This window comes from Denticeps clupeoides, chromosome 8 (genome assembly GCF_900700375.1).
Source record: "Denticeps clupeoides chromosome 8, fDenClu1.1, whole genome shotgun sequence".
NCBI classification, from domain to species: Eukaryota; Metazoa; Chordata; class Actinopteri; order Clupeiformes; family Denticipitidae; genus Denticeps; species Denticeps clupeoides.
Window position 1 is genome coordinate 15,795,493 of NC_041714.1, and position 22,240 is coordinate 15,817,732.

Here is a 22,240-nt window from a genome sequence, read left to right on the forward strand (position 1 = left end):
AGGTCACTTTCCCACAAATGCCTCTGACATGCTGCTGTCTGAAACGCCAGAACCTTCTCCAGGATGGCAGCAGACAGACATTTTTTTTTGAAAGCGCACTCTGTTGTCAGCAGGAGAGGTGTGAAGTGTCACTTAAGATATGATGTATGCGTCCCGTGATCACGCGCAAGAGGCCTCCAGAGTCGGGGCTCTGCCAGCCGTCAGGAAGTTGCCTGCAGAGTTTCCATGGGACCGTCAAACAGGCTGCACCACACCCGTAAAGATTCCGTTGGGCTCCCCATGCAGGCATCAGACACATCCAGGCAGCTTTTGAAAAGTCATCAATGGCTGAGTTGGTGATGGCCTGTGACAGAACAGCATGTCAGTTATGTTTTTCTTGGGTCTTATGGCACCAACTAAAAATGGAATGGTTTAAAAAAATAAAAAATAAAACCACGCCTTCCAAATGGAAAAGGATTCATCCGATGGATCCGCAAAGATGGACGAGATGTCACCAAGATGTCTGTGTCCGCTGCTCTGTCAGATAGTGTTTTAAAACTTCACATACGCACAAATAATTGTGTGCATTTATTAAGTGAATTTTGCATCACATAACGCATAAGTTGAAATTGCATCAGGTTCTTCTGCAATCTGAAATGATCTCAGATCATTTCCTCATCACTTTTAAAATATGTCTCAGACACAACAAACTCAACCCCCCTCGTTATAGAGACAAACGGACAATTACATCAAGTACTGCACAGAGGTTTATTAATACCTTACCAGATTTATCAACGCTAATAAACTCACTGTCAGACCCCGCTGAACTCGACCAAGTGACCAAATGTCTAGAATTAACACTGCGTAGTACGTTAGATATATTCGCTCCCCTCAAAAGGAAGATAGTAAGAGATAAAAACTTTATTCCTTGGTATAATGATCACACGCGCTCGCTTAAGAAGACCGTCCGGAAATTAGAACGCAAATGGCGTTGAAGTAAATTAAACGTATTCCGAATAGCTTGGAAGGAGAGTCTACTTAACTATAAGAAGGCTCTTAGCGCGGCTCGATCAACGTATCTGTCCTCGTTAATAGACAAAAACAAAAATAATCCCGGATTCCTGTTTAAAACTATAGCCAAACTAACCAGGAATAAGACAGAAAAGGATTCTACCACTCAATATCATGATAGTAGCGATGATTTTATGAATTTCTTTAATACTAAAATGGTCGCGAATAGAGAGAAGACTAAAAGCACAAAAATTTGTCCTCTGCATTTATCCCATCACCCTGAGTGAGCAGTGGGCAGCCATGACAGGCACCCGGGGAGCAGTGTGTGGGGACGGTGCTTTGCTCAGTGGCACCTCAGTGGCACCTTGGCGGATCAGGATTCGAACCGGCAACCTTCTGATTACGGGGCCGCTTCCTTAACCGCTAGGCCACCACTGCCCCTTATTAAAGAGCATGAATTAATCAAATTAATCTCGTTGTCAAATCAATGTACTTGCACTTTGGATCCGATTCCAACAAGGTTCCTTAAGCAAATAGCACCTGATATTATAAATTTTACCCTCAAAATTGTTAACTCGTCGCTTAGTACCGGCCACTTAGCAAGTTCGTTCAAGGTAGCAGTCATTAGACCCCTGATTAAAAAGCCAGATCTTGATCGCAGTCAGCTTTCAAATTATAGACCGATATCCAACCTTCCGTTCATATCAAAAATCTTAGAAAAAGTTGTAGCCCAACAGCTGAGCGCATACCTAGACTGTAACAATATCCATGAAGTATATCAATCGGGATTTAGATCTCATCATAGCACTGAGACAGCGCTGGTTAAAGTGGTTAATGACCTGCTGTTGGCCTCTGATCAGGGACGCATCTCGCTGCTTGTCCTGCTTGATCTGAGTGCAGCGTTTGACACTATCGATCACGCTATTCTCCTTGCCAGGTTAGAGAATGTTATTGGGATTAAGGGAACAGCCCTTGAATAGTTCAGATCATATTTGACCAAACTGATATCAGTTTGTGGACATCAATGGTGTTTTGTCTTCACATAGTAAAGTAGAGTTTGGTGTTCCACAAGGTTCTGTCCTAGGTCCGTTACTTTTTTCTCTATACATGTTACCTTTAGGTGACGTCATCCGCAAACACGGTATTAGCTTTCATTGCTACACTGACGACACACAGCTGTATCTGTCAGCAATGCCAGATCAGAGGCAGCAGCTGAACAAAATAGAGAATTGTCTGAAGGACATTAGACAACTTTCTCCTGTTAAACCCTGACAAAACAGAAGCGCTTGTACTTGGGCCTCAAGCAGCCAGGCATAAACTGGCTAACTACACAATAACCCTGGATAGCCTTTCTATCTCACCGAGTATTGAAGTGAAGGATCTAGGTGTCATCTGATGCAGGTCTCTCATTCAATTCGCACGTAGATAATGTCACTAGGATAGCATTCTTTCACCTTAGAAATATTGCGAAAATAAGAAATATCATTTCAATGCATGATGCAGAAAAGTTGGTCCATGCATTTATTACATCAAGGTTAGATTACTGCAATGCATTACTGTCTGGATGCTCTAGTAGGTGCATGAGTAAACTCCAGCTAGTACAGAATGCTGCAGCCAGAGTTCTAACTAGAACCAGGAAATTTTACCACATCACCCCAGTCTTACAATCACTTCACTGGTTACCCATCAAATTTAGGATTGACTACAAAATCCTACTTTTGACCTATAAAGCTCTAAATGGTCTCGCCCCACAGTACCTGAGTGAACTTTTGGTTCTTTACGAACCGCCACGCCCCCTTCGATCAATGGGTGCGGGGTCACTACTGGTACCAAAAGTACAGAAGGTCACAGCTGGGAGCAGATCCTTCTCCTATAGATCTCCGCAGTTGTGGAACGTCTTGCCTGTCAGTGTCCGGGACTCAGATACAGTCTCGGTGTTTAAATCTAATCTCAATTCTGTTTTCTCTGGCTTTTTGTTAAAGTCCTAGACCCTCATTTCACTTCACTTTGACGCAGTGTCAATTATAAAGTCCAGTTTATCACAGAGTCCCCCTGTTAGACACAGACACAGACAAAGTTAAATTCACCCTAGTTAGGCTGTCCTAGTTAGGGTACCGGGCCACTGTAGCACCAATATACCACTGTAACCACATATTTCAGTATCGGTCGTACAGTGCAACCATCTGCCGCTGCTTCTGTTTGTTTTTCTCCGAGACACGGAATCAAGCACCCAGACTACTGGCAGACTCCAGTGAAGAGACCAGCAAATAAATCTTGGTTCCTGACAACTACTAAATGAGGACATCCCATGAAACAAACCAGAGGGTCACCACCGCCACCACCACCGTTACAACTACAGCTTCAGGGATCTTCAAATGGACCAGTAACATCATTATGGACACGTAATCTAGACCATGACACTGACTACATCCTGGACTTCTCCAACCCTACAACTGTAGGACTTATTATTATATCATCCCCAACCCTGCACTGACACCATTTGCAGGCTCACTCTACCCTGGAAGGGGGTCCCTCTCTGTATCACTCCTTCCCAAGGTTTCTTCCTTTCTTTTTTCTCTCTCCTGAAGTTTTTCCTTGTGTGCAGAAGGGTCAAGTGTGGGTATCAACTGTAGGGCCTGTCAAAGCCCATTGAGACATACTGTATGTGATTTTGGGCTATATAAGAAATAAATGTTATTGTTGTTGTTATATTTTTATTTCCAGGTCAAATATTTGTTGGTTTTTAATATCTCCAAATGTTATTTTGATTTAGGCTACCTAAATCAAAAACACTGCCAAATTACTTTGGTAACATGCTCCATTATTTTCATGCTCCAATTTATTCTCTTAATTGCATTTGATATTGTAGCAAATGCAACTAAAAGCATACTGAACCGTTTAAAATATTGTAATCAGAATGATTGTCATTTTTATTGTTGCGGTTGTTTGTCAGGATTTGCAGACAGGGGCTGTAAATTGAGCTGGCACGCTTGCTCGGCCAGGTAACTGGCGCGCTCGCTGCCTATTTCCAGTGGAAACCGTGGCAGATTGGGCAGAGGCAGACCAGTCGCCATTTATTAGTGGTCAAGGCTGAACGACTTCATAATGCATGTAATAATAACAAATGTTGCACATTATTGCTCCTTGCACTCACATGAGGTGACAGTTCATTACGTTAGCCGATCGCACCCATCGCAGGACCGTAAAAATGCTTGTTATTAACCTTATTTCATCACTGTGTGTGTATTTCTCCCCCTGCACCCGACGCCCAATGCCTTCACCAAAACGCCAGATTGCTTTGGGACTTTAACGCTGAGCTGAAAGCTGATTTATTCCCCGCACACCTCGTGCAGCATCTTAAGTTCTCGTGAAATATACCTGCCCCGATTCATGCATGAAGAGCGTGAGGGGCCTGGCGCGTAAGACTAATGCAGAATTGATTGCCGTTTCTCTTTAGCATCAGTCTTCCTCGGGCAGGGTTGTGGGGGACACTTCGCCTAATTTAAATGTGTAGTAGTGCAAAATAAAGGGTGCGAGCAGCATCATTACTTGATCAGTTCCACTGACATCTCAGTCAACGGTAGCCTGCGGTATCAGATCAAAGAACAGTGTGTTCCGTGGAAAGGAATATATACGCACCCCGCTGAACGTGCGCAGGGCCCCAAAGAACGACAATTTTTTCTCGGCAAATCACCTTCCCGTCGAAGTACGCGGCACTACAAGCCATGCAAACTTCAGCTCCTTTCTTACAAACTTCTTTGTAGGTTTTGATTGTGCGCAACGATTCCAACTGTAACTGTGACAGTGAGGTGACGTCTGCTCGGTCATGTGACCTCGTGTCCTTCATGGTTTATTTATTTATTCAAATGATCTTTTCACACAAATGACCATGAGCCTCTGCCAGTCCCAGAATGCCTCTGTCTTTTCTCCCCTCTCTTGAATAACTCCAGCTTTATTTCCACTTAGCCGGGGCTCCCGTTCATCAGTGAGAGTGACACAAACTGACACTGACATTGCAATCACGCGTGGCGGAGCAGTGAAAACATGACCCAGCAGTTTGACCTCTTCCTGACTTTGACTTTGCTCGGCCGGGACAGAGGCGCTCGGGTCTCTCAGAACAAGCATGAAAAGAGATGAGCGCCTGTCCACGGACCAGACAGGCCCTGAGGGCAAGGAGGACAGGGGGGACTGGTGGTTTAGAGAAGCCTTTTAGTGCTCTGTCAATCAAACGCTGCTCTCTCTCGCCCTGTTTCTCTCGCTCTCACTCCTTTTTTTAGGTTCCCCGTTGTAGCCTCATTTTCTCCACACTTTGATTTATTTATTTTAGTTTTTTTTTTTTTTATTTTGCCCAGAAATGGAGGCTGTGTCTGGTAAGGGCCGGGGCTTTGATCTCTTGCCGTGGCTGCATTGCTGATGCAGTGGATTTAAATGCTGTGCTGGAAGTGGAAGCTCAGAAGTGCTGGGCGCATCTTTATTCGGTGCAGAAATTTACTGGAGGCAGAGCTGTAGGTTTAAACACTCCTTTTAACCATTCATTTACCCGAGGGAGAGAGGCCCTGTCCACTACCATTGCACATGCCATTTTATGCAAACAATACTCATATCATATTTTCATTTCTTTGCCCATTAATTGTGTGCAATGTGTTTTTTTTATTAAAAAAATTTATTGCATGTTGCAAATGTATGTAATGTAAAAAAAAAAATTATTGCAACATTACACTTTAGTCTCCCACATCACCTAAGCAAAATAACAGGTCTGAGTAATGAATCTGAGTATTGACCCCCATGACAAATTTAGTGTAGAAACCTGAGAATCAGGAGTTGCACTCAATTTTGAACCTGCATCCTTTCAGTTCCAAGTCCGCTTCCTTATCTGCTAGTCCACCACTGCCGGGATTAAAATTCACAGGCCTGGAGGTGTGAGACCCTATCGCTCACCACTGCATCACGGTGCACCCCAAAAAAGTCGTAGATAAATCAGATGTATTATTATTTATTGTTATGATACCGTGAACATGTGGTTTATTAAGCACTTTACTAAGAGGGGGGAAAATGAGATATTTATATCCTTTGGTTATGCCACAGTTGAAAAAGACGGTCAATTTTAGTCTAGAAGTCAATGTGCGAAATGGCAGGGGGCTTATTTTGTCATAAATATTTTGAGAAATTTTGCTCTCCAGCACACTTAAAGGCTTTATTTAAATCCACCACTTGATCACAAAAATATAATAATGTGCTGCTCATGAGCTCATGGATTTCCATGTTTCTCCTGGGTGCTGGTGTTCTGGAGATAGACTTTATACCCCGACAAATAACACTAAGTAATTCAATTTCATTTTCAAGCATTGAAATAATAATAACTAATTAATTACATTAGGATGGAGGAACGATCTCTTAGCTCTACAATAGCATTAATGACATTTCAGAAGTACACAGAGTATTCAAGGATTTTCTGTTACATCCTGAGTCAATGTCAGGTTGACAACCAGCACAAAAGGCACTATGGAATAATATATTATGTACCAAATTCTCACAAAAGAGGGGACATCAGAGCCTTTAAAAACAAATCTAATCTGTTAAAAAAAAGTATTTCATATTGTCGAGGGACCAGAAACTGTGACTAACTCCAAAATGGTATATTGTCCATTTGTTGTATGACTTGCAGGGTAGCTAGTCAGGTTATGTATCAGATAGGCCATTGATTGCTCATTAGTATTTACATTCTATTGGCAATACAGTCTTTTAATCATTTGATTGGGGCTGTGGTTGGCCTAGGTGGTAAGGATATGGACCCGTAATTGGAAGGTTCTCCGGGTGCCTGTCATGGCTGCCCACTGCTTACCAAGGGTGATGGTTACATGCAGAGGACACATTTCGCAGTGTTTCACAATAACAATCACTTAACTTTCCCTTTTCACTTTCACTGTTCCATGTAACCAGGAATGGGCCGCAACTTAAAAATGGTAACAATGTTGTGTTATTGATGTTTACAATGTTTTTAAAATTGTTAATCTAATCTTTAATTTGAAAACATACTGTTGCAACTGTTATCTGTATGTCAGGCATTAATACATTTAGTTTGAATTATGCATAATTACTGCTAGGGTTTATGTTTATTGCAGCCTCATGGCATAGCCAGGAGCAAGGGTCTTATTATTTTTGATGGGGTCTTTTGGGACAAGTATTGTGAAGATTACTTTGGGAATGTAATTTGTTTGAATTACAAGTTACCTGAATTAAAATGCAATAGAATTGTAATGTAACTTATTATATTTGATAACTTATACAAATTATGAATGGCAGGGTAATAAACACTGACTACTGTCAAAATCATTCCAATACATGAATTAACATCACTGTAATTGATCAATTTAATAAAGATAATATAATAAAACCCACTATAAGGTCAAACATCATTTTACTTTATGATCATACAGTTATAAACCACTATAACCAAATATGTAACATTCAAGAGCACAGAATAACAAAAAGAACTTTATGGTTGGGGTTTCTCCACTCTTCCTCACCTCTGTCTCAATATACCAGAACCCCTTCACTGTCAAAACACACCTGTATGCCTGTAGCATCTTCTCAAGCAGACCGCCTTCCATGCGATGTCATGGTAAGATGATATGGTTGATGAAAATGCTGCAATCAACTTATAATCACTGCTATAATCAACCTCTCCTCCATGTTGTTTTCACAGGCCGCCTTAAAGCTTTGTTTCTATTCATCGCATAAATCAAAGTTTTACAAAACACGGCTCTATATTCCAATTTTTTTGCGTTTCTTATTTTTTTTTCCTGATGTTTCTTCTCTTTATAATGGCAGAGACTGACTAGCAAGAGAAATACTGTTTCCTGTGAGGTAGATCCTCACTTTAAACCTTTAGTTATGACTTTCAGCAGCGGGATACAGCCCACAGAGAGTCCAGCTCCACCATCCAAACAGACAGGATTAATGTCAGAGGTGTAAATGTTCAGTTCAAACATTTAATTTCAAACAAAATCTATTTCATACATCAGAAGATTTCTTTACTTATGCTGTGTACTTCCATAACGACAGAAAGAATATCAAAATTCAATTTTCTCTCCCTGTCTGGCGCTGACTGTGTATTTTGGCATACATTTGCTCTGCATGAGTTTTCCCCTCTCATCCTAGTTGTTCTGCACACCACGCTGCCTAATTGAACCAGATCTAATGTCTAATTAGCTTAAACCAGCACATTGCTTTATGCCACTCAGCACCGTTGGCATGGTTGCAGATATGCTGCAGAAGGTTTTGTTGTTGTGTCCTCTCTTTTTTGGTTCCCCCAGCCTGCTGCTAATTAGTATAATTAAGCAGGTAAGAGCATGACTGAAGTTTAGTGCTGTGGCCAGCTGCCAGATGTGTGCGTGGCGCAGCAGGCGGAGCCACGGCGGAGGTCACAGGAAGCGGACGTCTCCACGAGCCGCTTGCCTTTCCCGCTTTCCCAAAGCCATGCTGTGTCAGGAGCCTCCACGAGGGGCCGGGGTGATGGCGCCAGAGCCCCAGGTGGGTGTCTGCAAGAAAAAGCAAGCTGGTTAAGAGTCTGCATGTTTGCAGCTGTGTGCTTCTGATTTTCACACAGCCACACCCCAGCTTTTAAGACATATCTTTACACAGTATTCTTGCAGCATCGTTCAGGAGCAATACTATAACATACTATTATAATTATTCATAATACTGTTCAATTATTGCAATGTGTTTCAACTGAACCAGTGATTGCTTGTTTATGTAACTCAATAAACTGAATCACAACTTAATCATTTGCCATGACCATAAGCACACTGAACACAGACAGTCTATGAGCAATAATATACATTCATACATCATGTATTTTATTTTATTTCAATATGCATATATTACAAGTACGTTAATCCATGCATGCTCATGTAACCTCTGCATCATACAATAACATCATAAGAATCTCTACCTTCTACAAATATTGTATTGGACTAGGCACATAATTTTTAGTTTTATGAAGAATGGTTATCCTGTACATAAATCATAATTTTCTGTATTGAATTGATCAATACTTTGCATTATGTTGCTTGAAAGACACGAACATCTACAACCAAATTCCTTGTTAATAAACCTGGTTCTGATTCATGACCTTTATATAAGGGCCATCTTTTCCCACATACTCCTGTTCACTCACCCGAATGCCAAGATGCTATACAGCTGCTGGAGTGACCTTGACCTTGCTTGGGTTTATGCATGGACAGTTGCTGAGCATGAAGTATAAATTTCATCCAAGCAAACAAATAAGTAAATAAATAAATCATTTCAAACCTAAATCACCAACAGATACTGTGTGCACTGCTCAACGATGGCAACACAACAGTATTTCAGAGACTGTAATGAAACAAAATGTGACCTTGTGCAGGATGTTGCTGCATTAAGGGGTTAAAATGTATTTTCTAGGCAGGAAAACTGAAATGTTGACACTATTCAGTACTGAAGCTTTGTAACCGTAGCTGCAGTGGGTTGAAAGGTCTCGCACGTTTGCTGAGAGACAGGACTTCGAACCCTGCTGCCAGCTCCAGCTCCCCATCACTCAGTAGGCTGAACATGGCTATTTTAGGGGTGCTGCTAACGGCCTCTGCTGCAGCTCAGCTGTGAAGTCTTCATGGAGCAAAGACAACGTACAGATAATCACACATATACATTACACATTAGAAAAATACAGTATAAAACACACCCCCTGCATGCATCCTATTAACAATGTAAATGTAAAGTTTCCCCATTATTAAACATATGTCATGCAAATGATCGGTTTACCCTTCAGGGTCATACACAGCAGGACAGTTCCATTTATAGATGAAGCCCATTGTGAACTGGGTCATGATAGTTTGTCATTTAAAATAAAAAAACAGGTCTGTTAAAATCAAGGTTTAGCAAAGTCATGGTGGATGTAAGATGGGAAATTCTTGGTCCATGACTTTTCATGTGTTGTGGAGCCTATCACTTTATGACTGTATTCCTGCCAGGGGTTCTCTCTGGACAAAGCACAATCATCAAAGAAAAATCTGTGGCAAACTTTTGGTTTCCAGGATAAAGGAGGTGTTCAGACCTTATTTGGGGGGTTCTTCACCCCTCAGTTGCTAGGGGTTTTCTCCTCGCCTCTGGGCTCTACTCTTCTCTCTCCTCCCCATGTTTCTCCAGGTCCAGGCTCCCTCTCCATCTCTCTTTCCTTTTCATGTAAGTTTTTTTTTTTGTGGCCGGATCTGGAATTTCTCCTCGCTCTCCTCCTCATCCTGCCTCTCTCCTCCTGATTATAATTTAAAGCTAAAGACACAAAAAAGGTGCGTCCTGGGGAAATCACATTGTGTAAACTTCCTTTAAAACTGAATTTCAGAAAGAAATAAAAATAATAATGTCACTGGATCTTTAAATACGGTACTAATAATTAATGGAGTCAGATAAACAAGGTCAGCATAATCTCTGATATCTACCCTTCGTTACCGGATTTCCATTTTCCTGCCATATCCATGTACTAGCACTCTGACAAATGTGAAAAACCAAGTTGCATTCTGAGGTTCATGGAGCCACAGACATCACCAGGGGTCCTTTATGTCCCACACACCACCTTTTTATTCTGCTCCCCTCTGGTAGGCATAGTAGATCTTAGAATGCTAAAAAAAAAAAACTCTCTCCAACAGCCATCGTCACACGGAACACAAATAATCAATGTGTGAAGACGGTTTCAACAGCATCCTAGAGCTACAATATTCTCATCTCTCATCTGCTGTTACACATTGGGCACACGTTTTTATAATGGAGCTTTGCGATATATATGCAAAACGTTGGGCTAGTTCACTAGTGCGAGGTCAAACACGCCAACAATGTTTTTTTTCTTCAAGATACAAGTAACCACCAAGCATTTATTCCTTATTTTATCTATTTATGTAAATCCTGAGGGCACCTTTGACCTCACACTAGCAATCAAGCCCCACGCTTAGTGCATAGCATTGCGCTCAGCACCAGTTCAAAAATAGTATCCATTATAATATATATGTTTTACAGTGTGGGCAAAAATGTGTGATATACTTTATTGGAATAATAATAACAATTTATTGAATTTTGTGTTGTGATTGTCCTTGCAGTGCTTTCAGTTTCCTTATAATTCCTTACAGCGACAATAAAGGTTTTCTACTCTGTTCTATTCTGGCGTAGACATAGGGTGTGTCTTGAATTCCCCGTTAAGCTGGCGGGCATAAAAGTACCAGGAAAGGGAATCAATATTGTGACGCTCCCACGAGAATGTGAATTAAGGCAAGACTTCTCACCGCACATCGCGCGGAGGTAGTGCCATTTTCTGTCTGCGCACCAGGGCGCGAGCTATGTGTGGGCGTCTGGGAATGCTGAGTTTCCGCTTGGCGCACTGGCATTACGGCATTAAAGGGGGTGGACTGCGGGGCCAGAGGTTGCTAATGGTGATACATTATTACCTTGGTCTTCGCTCACTGATGCTGTTTAAGTGTGCGTGCTGTACGAAGGCCAGTGTTCACCCTGGTGGCACCTCTTGGCTCTAATTGCATTAATTAAACCTGCTTGCGATGCAAGGAAAAGCAGAGCTGCCGAACAGATGCTGGAAAGCGCGGCTGGAATTGACGGACAATAATGCAATAATAACGTAATCACCGCTGAACGGCACAGGCGGGAATTGTTTTGGATTTTTCTTTGTGCTGGGAATTACAAAAGCGTGAAACTCCTCTCTGGGGCCAGGCTTTGCCACCTTTGTTTTCCAGGGCATGAGGAAGGAGACAGGTCAGCACCTCTTCCTTCTCTTTTATGGAACCGGTGATCCCGTAATGGTCAGTTTCTCCTGAGAACGGCATCAAAAGAGGGATGGTGCTGCAGTAATGAAATGTTTAAGCCCAGAAAAGGGTGAGTTCAAGGCCTTTTGGGTAGCTGACCCCATACGTGAGCGGCTTATTAACCTCAACAGAATTTGCTGCAAGTGGCAATTTTATTTCAGCCTGAACTCGAATAGCGGTCTTCATGCTCAGTGGAGTGGCCGGTCGAGTGCTAGGAACATTATCAATGCTGCATTTGATCCTGGACCTGCTTTTACAAACGTAAATGACATGCACCTTTCAAAGCCACTTCAGGGTCAATCAGAGCATAAATAACATTCAGTAGGTTCTCAATAATAAGAGGATATGAACACAAATTAATTGCCTAATTGCCTAATGATAAACTGGTTCAGGCCGTTCAGAAGAACACATAAAAATAAAAGACAGTAAGTTAATAAAGCAGAATTGCATTCTGTAACAGCAATGTAGATCTGAATTAGCGAAACTCTGCTGTCTGCGCAACCTTACATGATGTGACGTAAAGACAGACCTCATTTTCTCCCGTTATATACTCAGGCCTTTGCTTGACATGCTGTACTTTATATTCGTGTCTGAAAAGAAATGTAGATTCGTCAGTGGGAGTCAATGTACAAAATCACCAGGAAACATTCTCCAGTCAAGGTCAGGCAATTGGCAATGTCGCTTTCAGCAGAGGTACAATTGGAAATCGGTTTGTCTGCCGCAAGCGTACTTTAATAAACGTATTACATAAGGATGTGTTCATTCATTCTTCCTCTCGCTCAGTTCAGTTGCCTGCGCACCCAATGAATGAGTGACCTTCTAGCCTCCGCCCACATGAAATGACGAAGAAAAAATTGTCAACTTTTTAAACCACTTCTCACGCCACCTCTTTGCATTTATGACTTGGAGAATGGCTGACATGCTTATAGACTCAATATCCGGAAAATTACAACAACTAACAGAATGCTGTGCTGACAAAAGTGTCAAAAACAGAGTGATCCACAGACTGTCATAACATGCACCATGGAGCTGAATGTGATGTAACATTGACAGTTCTAGCTGTTTTTTTTTTTCACAAAGTAACAGGTTCAAAACTTACTACCATTGAGTCCTAAGCAAGACACCTAACACTGAGTGTCTCCTGGGGGACTTCCCCTGTAACTACTGATTAAGTCACTCTGCATAAGTGAGCCTGATAAATGCGTTTGCTCTTTATCTTGCATATAATTTCTGTACTGCACATGGTTTCAAAATAAGCTTTCATTACATTTAATATCACAATATTAGACTGTATATTTGTAATAAGACACCGACAGATGGAATAATTTGCGTCACAGACTATAAAAAAACTAATTTGAATACTGAAATTGTGTTACTGAAACATTTTATGATAATTAAGATTTAAAAAGCCTGCCCCAAAATGATACAAATGGATGTTAAATGTAATGTAATACTGATAACGTTGAATATGTCCCAGATGCGACTTGAATCTATCACTTACATGTTTTCAAGTTCGTGAGAATCATTCATTAGATCCAAGAGCTCTTTGACTTTTTAAAACTGCAGCCATCAAATGTCAGAGGCTATTGATGCCTGTGTTTCAGAAGTGCAGCAGTAGGTGGTCTTCCCCTGGGGTCCTGAGAGGAGCTGTGACAGTGGAGCATCACATCACATCGACTGCGGTCTCTCCACACTGGAACAGAGGAACGCTCTGGACTGTGGAGATTCCATAGCTTCATAACTGTAGTCAAAGACACATGACTGGGGGAGGGGACACACACATGAGAACAGTCCTACGATGCATTACTGAAGCACAGGACCCTACATGCCCACTCTGCCGATGAATTAACCTCACAGTCTCTCATGCCTGCTTCAAAGCCATAAAAAATTACCTCCTTTTCATAAAATTATGTTGAGTTTCACTTCAAAATAGCCTTTGGTCTGAAATTGCCGCCAACTACAGTCTGCAACCGCTGGTCTGGACTGACTCAATCATGAAAAGCATCATTATTAAATAAAAAGTTCTAGGAAGAGTCCTTAAGATCTAATGGAAAGTAAAAGTGATTAGTTGTTACATGTGACACACCACAGCACACAACCCAGTGCACACAGTGAAATGTGGTCTTTGCATTTAACCCAACCCCTGAGGGAGCAGTGGGCAGCCATGACAGGCCCCCGGGGAGAAGTCTGTGTGGACGGTACTTTTCTCAGTGGCAACCTTCTGATTATGGGTCCACTTCCTTACCTGCTAGGCCACCACTGCCCCAAACGAATCCATCTGATGGAAAACCTACAATGAACTTATACTTATACTAAGAGTATTATTGAAAATGCATAATTTCAAACACATAATAAAATAAATGATGATGCATTTTATAATATGTCAAGATAATTATATCAAATGTATTGTTTATATGATATTTTTGTTTTATTTCATGGTTTATTGCAAATGAATACATCCTGTTTTGTTTTAAAAGATCACTTGCAAATAACAAATGATGGACACTTTGGACACACCTTCTCATTCAATGTATTTTCTTTGTTTTCATGACCATTTACATTGGTAGATTCTCACTGAAGGCATCAAAACTATGAATGAACTCATGTGGAGTTATGCCCTCAAGAAAGATCATGTTTGATCACAAAATCCCAGACATGAGTATTTGTTGCTGGTTTGCTAGTTACTCCTGCTTTGACTAACCACTGCACTTTTTTAATATCTGTTTATTTTCCCTGCTTCCAAAACAGCAACTTCAAGAGCTGTCTTATATAGCCACCTCTGTAACCAATGTTATTCAACCTGACCTGTGAGTGGGTTTAATGTAGGCTGATCAGAAGCTACCTGGTTATTATAGTAGATGGGGGGTTCACCACAAACCCAGCAGTGTGTGCCTGCCAGCACCAGAGTTCAACTAAGACTTCTGGAAGCTGTCAAGATGGAAACACTGCTGTGCATTGGTGTTTCAAGTCATGATTATTTTGACAGTAAAGGTAGTCTGAGGTCGTACACAAGCCGTCTGAATGACATTAAAAGTGCTGAATCCTGACAACATGTAATAATGAAAAAAACTAGCTGACAGCAAAATGAGGAACATTACAAATACCTGCCTGCATTCAGCGTCACCAGATATGGCACCATTCTTCAACCATGCCAATCACACGCTGACATGCTCTGGAGTGCAAACAAGCCCTCTAATTTGATTTTGGCTGCTCGTTTTCAGACGTTCTCACTAAGCCCAGCTCCCAACGCTGACCTCGCTCGGCACAGAGCTGGTTCTCCCGCAGGAGCCGACAAATTGCAGAGCGCCATTGTCATGTCGGAAGCGAGAGGTTCTGCCGAAACCTGTTCAGAGCACCGGTGGCTCGGGGGGCTTGGGATCAAATGGATGTCACTGTGATGGTAATTTGTATCAAATAAAAATTTCATGAGGCAAATTATCTGGGATGCTGGCGCCGTCCAATTTAGTCAGAGGTTCTGCCTGCAGTTTAGGGTTGTTCAATTTCTTTTAATCCTGCGGCAGATGGCTTCACTTGTGAGGTGGCGAAGGACAAACGAAGAGACGGCACGCGAGGAACCACTGATTAAACTCCGGCAAGGATCAACATGGTGGAAAACTGTGAAAATATTTGAAATCTCTGCTAAGCCCCAGTATAGGAATTGTCAAACAAGGTGATCAGGGCAGAATGAGTGCTGAGGATACGTCTAAATGTCAAATTTAAACACAAGAGAATGGATGACAAAATGACAAGAGCAACAATCCCAGGGTAAATTTTGCAGCATCACGAGATTGGAGTGGAGATGTGTCCAACGAAAATGTTAATTATTCTTCTTTTAGCAACCGACACTCAGAACCAAATTAGGCTCTCTCTCTCTCTCTCTCTCTCTCTCTCTATATATATATATATATATGTGTGTGTGTGTGTGTCTGTGTGTGTGTGTGTGTGTGTGTGTGTGATGACTTTTGATGTCTCTCGCATATAAGTTAAAGATGTTGTTTGACAACAATTAGAATAGGTTAGTTTACGGTCTGTGACGGTACAGTCCAATGGTAGCTGTAAAATATGGCATTCAAAGAGAAAAAATTAAAGAGTTATAAATGGCAGGATCTGGTAGGCAATCAAAATGACTAGACCCTAGTGTAGTAGGGGGCAGTGGTGGCCTAGCGGTTAAGGAAGCGGCTCTGTAATCAGAAGGTGATCTTCCACCAATGGCGCCAATGACTGACCTCTTTACAAGTAACTTTACTTGTTTTAACCATCTTAAGGTGTGTTTTAGCTTCTCAGCCTGTTAGCCTGTATGGTGGACAACTTCAAATGTGGCCTAAACCTAAACATTGCATTAGTTGCATTGCTTTTATTCTCCTTTTTAATGAAAAAAACGATAATTGAAAAAAGGCTCCAAAGGCCACGTAACATGTGCTCTGCCAAATTCTTTTGGCTTCTCCCATTAGATGTCACCACAGCCGGTCTAGTTGTCCACACAAATGACGTGGCAAAGGTTTTATGCTGGATGCCCTTCCTGACCAACCCTCCCCATTTAATCTGTGGACTGTACACAATAAAATACTGTTGTACTATGGATATGAAGTGCTGAGTAGCACAGGATTAAGTCTGCAAAGCTTAGTTCTCAGTTCTCCATGTGATATTAATCATGATATCTCTATTTGTTCTTCACTTAAAAATAGAGGGCCATAAAATGATGCATGTTGTGCTGCAGCTTTATACAAAAAAAAAATATGCTTCATAAAAAAATTCATTAACTTAGGACACGTCATCTAATTTAAACAAATGATGGCATATTTATTTTCCTTGTGGTGTTTTAATTCATTGAGAGAAAACTGCTCAGATGAACAGCATTGTACTGTTTTGCAAGTAGATGAATTTTAATGTGAATTTAATGACCTTTTATTAGCCTATTAGTAATTACTTACTCATTGACTGTTGCGGTTTAGTGAATTGTTTATCAAAAATGATGATGTATTAATTGTTTTATAAAAAAATAATTTGAAATGCTCAGTTAACAATGGAATTAAATGGATTCTGAGCAGCCACAACACACCTTTCACTTCATCCAGGAGCCTTGTGTATTTTATGCAGGGGCATTTTTATCCCCGGGAGCAATTATTAGCAGGAAGCTGAGGTCCCTCACAAGCAATGCACACACCGTGACAGCAGCCCATTTCAAACAGCGGATTCAAATATCCAGTTATCTCAGACCATTCCTGAACTTGAAGAAGCCCTGTGTGAATTTGGATGCATGCATGCACGTGTGCTGAATGTATATCATGTAGCTTTTACAGAAACATTTTTAGGAATGGTGATTGACAAGATATTAAAGCTAAAATAAATTGACATTCCAGGCGCTATGGTAACACATGAGACATGTTTGCTAATGTCACAGCATTTGTGTCCTATGGTTGTAAATATAGATAATTGTAATTATTTCTATTACCAAGGAGGTGATGTTTAAGATGATCATTTTATGAAAAAAAGTTATCTGACAGCCCTCACACACCCTACTTCTTCACTTCCCATCTGTATTATTTAACCCCTCTCATCAATACGTCACATGCCCTCAGCAATAGTGTCCATCCCCTCCTTTACTCCTTCATTTCCCTCTATTCTCTAGACTCCTAACACCCCTTGTACACAGGGTATGTCAGTGTACGTCACAAACGTGACCACACCCTCAACCAAGACCAACATGCAGATCATCAGCGCTTTAAAAGAGTTATGATGGGTGAATTGATCAATGTGACATCAACGAACACGCCCCATGTACGTATAAAACCAGAAAGGGACCACAACCTCCTGGAAGACATGCTTGCCTCAGATGGGTGTAACTCAAAAGGTTTTTCCTGCAGCAAAACAATGCAATATCGATCCAAGAATAACTTGAATGCAAATGATTCCACGGGTGACATAAGGGACCCGGGGATAACAATGATGCCATCCATTGTGATTAAGAGAGAGATAATTTGACGGCCATATTATGACTGAGGAAATCACAGGTCAATTGTTCATTGACTAGACCCCATATTAAAGTGCACTGGAGCATGTCAGTGTGTGATGAATAGTAATGAAAATGACCTGGGCTGCTGCGTTCCATCTCAACCAGACTTTTCCATCCGACGAGAGACCGAGAAAGAGGCAGGGACAGAAATAAATAATTGGAGAAAAGAAGAAAAAAAAAAAGTCAAGAGCATCTTTGCACATTAGTTTCAGTTTTGTGTTTTCTCCCCTGGAAGTATAATAAGCACAATTTTTTCGGGGGGCTATAATCTTTTGAAATGTCATTTCCAATTGAAGTTTCGTGTCATCACTGTAATTGTGCTCTTAAGCAAAATCTCTCCACTGCTATCAGGGAACTGGCGTCGTGAGATGAGTCCTATCTCAGGTTCAGGAGTGGAGAACCATCCAACTGTCAAACAGCACAAATCTTTAATCATCTGTATGATTAGGAAGTGAATGTGGCAATAGCGCTCCCTTTATTTCCTTCTGATGTTATTCTGGGCTCAGACATATGAGCTGGGGACTTTACATGACAGTCAAAGTGCAACCTTGCCTGGAAAACGATGCATGCATAACCCATTCAGGTTTTTTTCTTATCGCACGGCAAACTGTAGAGGTGCCGCTATACTGTCACTCAGATACCCTGATCTGTGAACTGTCAGTTCTATACCCAGGGTTATAGATCAAATATGTCTTGTGCTTTTCACTGTGCTTTTGCAAATGGCAAATAATTGGACAGAATCACAATGTGAAACTGGGCCATATTCCCCTGCACTGGGTCCAGTACTGTACTATAAAAAAAGAAATAGACCACCATTCAACTGAACAATAGAATTTCAAACTAAAACAAAAATGGGCCAATAATTTCCAAGTGAAATATTTTGTAAAAATATTTATTTGTAAAAATATTCTTTTACAAAAGGTAATATAAGTAGATCGAGAACTGGCACTGTTACATGACATTAACTGCTCTTTCCACTGATCCCAACCATAGTGTTCTCTGTGCTAAGCCTCACCGTGTCAGATTTGAGATTTGGGCCTGTATTTTCCGAGTACTGCATAAGATGTGTTCCTTTGGGGGATGTTCATTAAAGTCACATGCGAATGCTTGAACTGAAGTGCTTGTTAGTGGGTGTGCTCTTGAGATGTCTACCGCAGATATCATATTTGTGACATCCACTGTGTACGAGGGGCATTAGGAGTGTAAGGAATGGAGGGAAATGGAGGAGAAAGAGGGGAGATGGACACTGTGCTACACCTGGCCGAATGAGGAAGTACGGTGTGTAAGAGCTCTCTGAAAAAATGACAAAAGTGATGGGGTGTGTAGTTCCTTCCCTTCCAACATATAGATAACTAGTTCTGTTTGTGTCTTTTTATTTCAGTAAATTCAAAAGACAAACAATATCACAAAACTGAAGATGCCCCACATGCTTATATAGCACTGCGAAAAATATAGGCCTAAGTCTGAATATTTGATCAAATCCCAGTGTCACACAACTTAAGCGATTTGCATGTTCAAAATGTTTTGTTGTTGTTTTTTTTTTTTTTTTTTTAAAGAACTTTTGCTCATAAAAAAATATTTTAGAGAAATCGTGTTTGGCATTTGGCCATCTGCCTGCCTCCCAGATTTATCTGTAAACTTCTGTCCGAGATGTATTGCTGCAGAAATTATGATTCCAAGCCAAATGTGTGGGATCTCACTTTGCACTTACGTGCTGTCTATATTTAGCATGACTTCTTATCAGCAGAGCTGTTACTTGACAGTGAGCCTTAACAACGTACTCAGGACCCTTCCTGTGTCTCAGGTAAAGATTATACATTTAAAAGCATCAGCACTGGGATGATTTAACATAATGATCAGGTATTAATGAAGCATAAAGGTCAGTGTGCTCCGCTGCCAGGCCTTCACTTTGTCTCGTTCAACTTTAGAATCTTCATATATATATATGTGTGTGTGTGTGTGTGTGTATTTTAGATTTCCTCTCATTTTATACCTTCCAATTACAGTACCTCTCCACTCCTCAGGGTGACATGATACCCGATACCTGAGAAGGTTGGGAAGCACTAAGGCTGGCATGCACAATTAAGCCAGTTGATGGCTTCTTCCCACCTATTTGGTGGCAGCATCAGGAGTATTGCTTCTGCCCGGCAATTTCACCGCTGTCCTGGTTCACTGGGCTCGAAAAAAAGTAATAAAATAAAAAACAGAAGACAGTCCTGAGAGGAATTTCGGATCAGAGGAAGTATAAGTAGAACACAAAAACTTTGCACAAAAGAATTACCCCGAGTTGTCCATTTGGCTGGAAATGACCAGTAGTGACCTCCTTCTCAGGTCGTGTTGTACTCAAATCAATGCGTTCGTTAAAAGTCCACAACAGGAGCTGTTGCATGCTGGGATTGTGAGTATTTAAAAAAAAATGCTTTTGCTTTAACAAACCTTGCAGTCCACGTTTAATGGTTTGCATTAAATTACATTGGGCAAAGCGGCCCATGGGGACAGCCAACCATTTAAAACGTGCGGGTTACTATCGCTCGCCATTAGAATCAAATTAAACATCTGATCGTTATGCTCGTGCTGCAGATAACCTGTCACACTTTCTGCACAGCCATGATTAAGTCTACTAAAACAATGAGATCTTTACCAGTGGGCTGCACAGGGAATAAAAAACATATAAAACTAAATAATAGGGTGTCAGTGCTGCAATCAGGGTGGTGGGGAAAAAAACAGTCTGTAATTACACTTTGCCGCGTAAATAAAGTGGAGGGAGGAGCTGCATATTCCTGCTTCGCTCCACAACAGGTCCTCAGGACACTGCTGCGTTGGGCACATGGCCTCGCATGCATGCATTTGGTGAAGCCTTTCCACAAATGCTGATGCACGCTCCTCGGCATAAATCACATTTGGGCCGTGACACATTAACAGCGTGGTGAGGGGTAAAACGAAGGAGGGGAGTTAAGCCCCCTCTGTACAAATTACAGTTCGTCTTTACTGCCGTAATTGTGTTTACACTCGGGTGTCATAAAAATAAAGGATTTCACTTTTAAGACAAATGAAAAGGGGATCTGAAGGTGTTTTCACAATTCAAGGTTTAAATAAAGCATCCCAGCAGGAAAGGAAAGAGCCTCCATGTGAGAATCAACGTTATAAAAAATCAGAAATAGCTTTTTTGCATTGAGTTAAGTGCAGCTTTCAGTCAAAAATGCCATTTGTTTTCAAGACCAAGAGGTCTGATAATAAGAGTGCTGCTGTTTCAAATTGTTGTAGCCAATGATTGAACTGAGATTAAATATAAAGTCTTTGCCGTAGCCATTAATGTTCATGTCATCAACAAATATGAATCCAAACAAGTGTGAAATTGCAGCAACGATTATGGTCTGAATATTGTCAACGCAACGACATCTTGGTGTGTTACCAGCTGCTTTCTAGAGATTCTTTGCTCATTTGCAGATCATCATAATTGAATTTCGAATCACATTTATTACCATAGCAGACGCTAATTGTATTTTTTTCATTGATGTGATCAATGTCATGCTTAACATTTAATTTTAGTTTAATAATTGGATTATTTTTGAATTGCACTTTTATTGGATGTATTGGTTTACCTTATGTTGCACCTAGATGCATGAAAGTCTGAATGATTGAAATATATAGTTATAGTTTTTTAAACCTGTTAAGATGTATGTCTATTGTGTCTCTGTATTATTTGTGTGCATAATTTCCAGGTCTTGTTGACATGAGTCTCTATTGGGTTTACAACTTAGACATTCTATGTCATTACCTGACTGAACTAAGTTTATTGTGCAATATGCATTATTATATATATATATCGAGAGTTTAAGGTCCTCCAAACAGGAGGCACTATTTCACAGAAATACTCTTAATAAACGCATTTCTAATTAAAGTATGAAATATTTCTTTTAAATATAAGCATCTTCAGATCAGGTCAATGTAGCTGGTTAACATGCTAACTGCTCATTTCAGTAAATATCTTCTTTTTCTGTATTTTGAAAATTCTTCGCTAATCATCTTGGAGATGGATATGTGGAATGAGTGGGAATGCAAATCAATTACTTTGCTGTCCTGGAACTGCTGACTTCCGAGGTGTCAGATTCCCGTTTGTGGGTGAAAGCTTCACACCGCTCCACTGCTGAGCGCAGCGTTGCGGTTTTGTCTTGACCCAAGGCCGCCGGGTTTACTTACCAACCAGCACGTGTTCGTTCTGTAGGAATCACTCCTCTATGTTCCTATCCTGTTCTCTTGCCTTTTCCTGCTTTCCTCCCCTCTCACCTCCGCTGAAGACGTTTGAGGGGACAAGCTCTGCTTGACAAGGCACTCTGGGGGTCAAACAGTTAAAGATTCGGGGGAATCGTGATGGCGGTGGAGGTTTCGGGGAGGG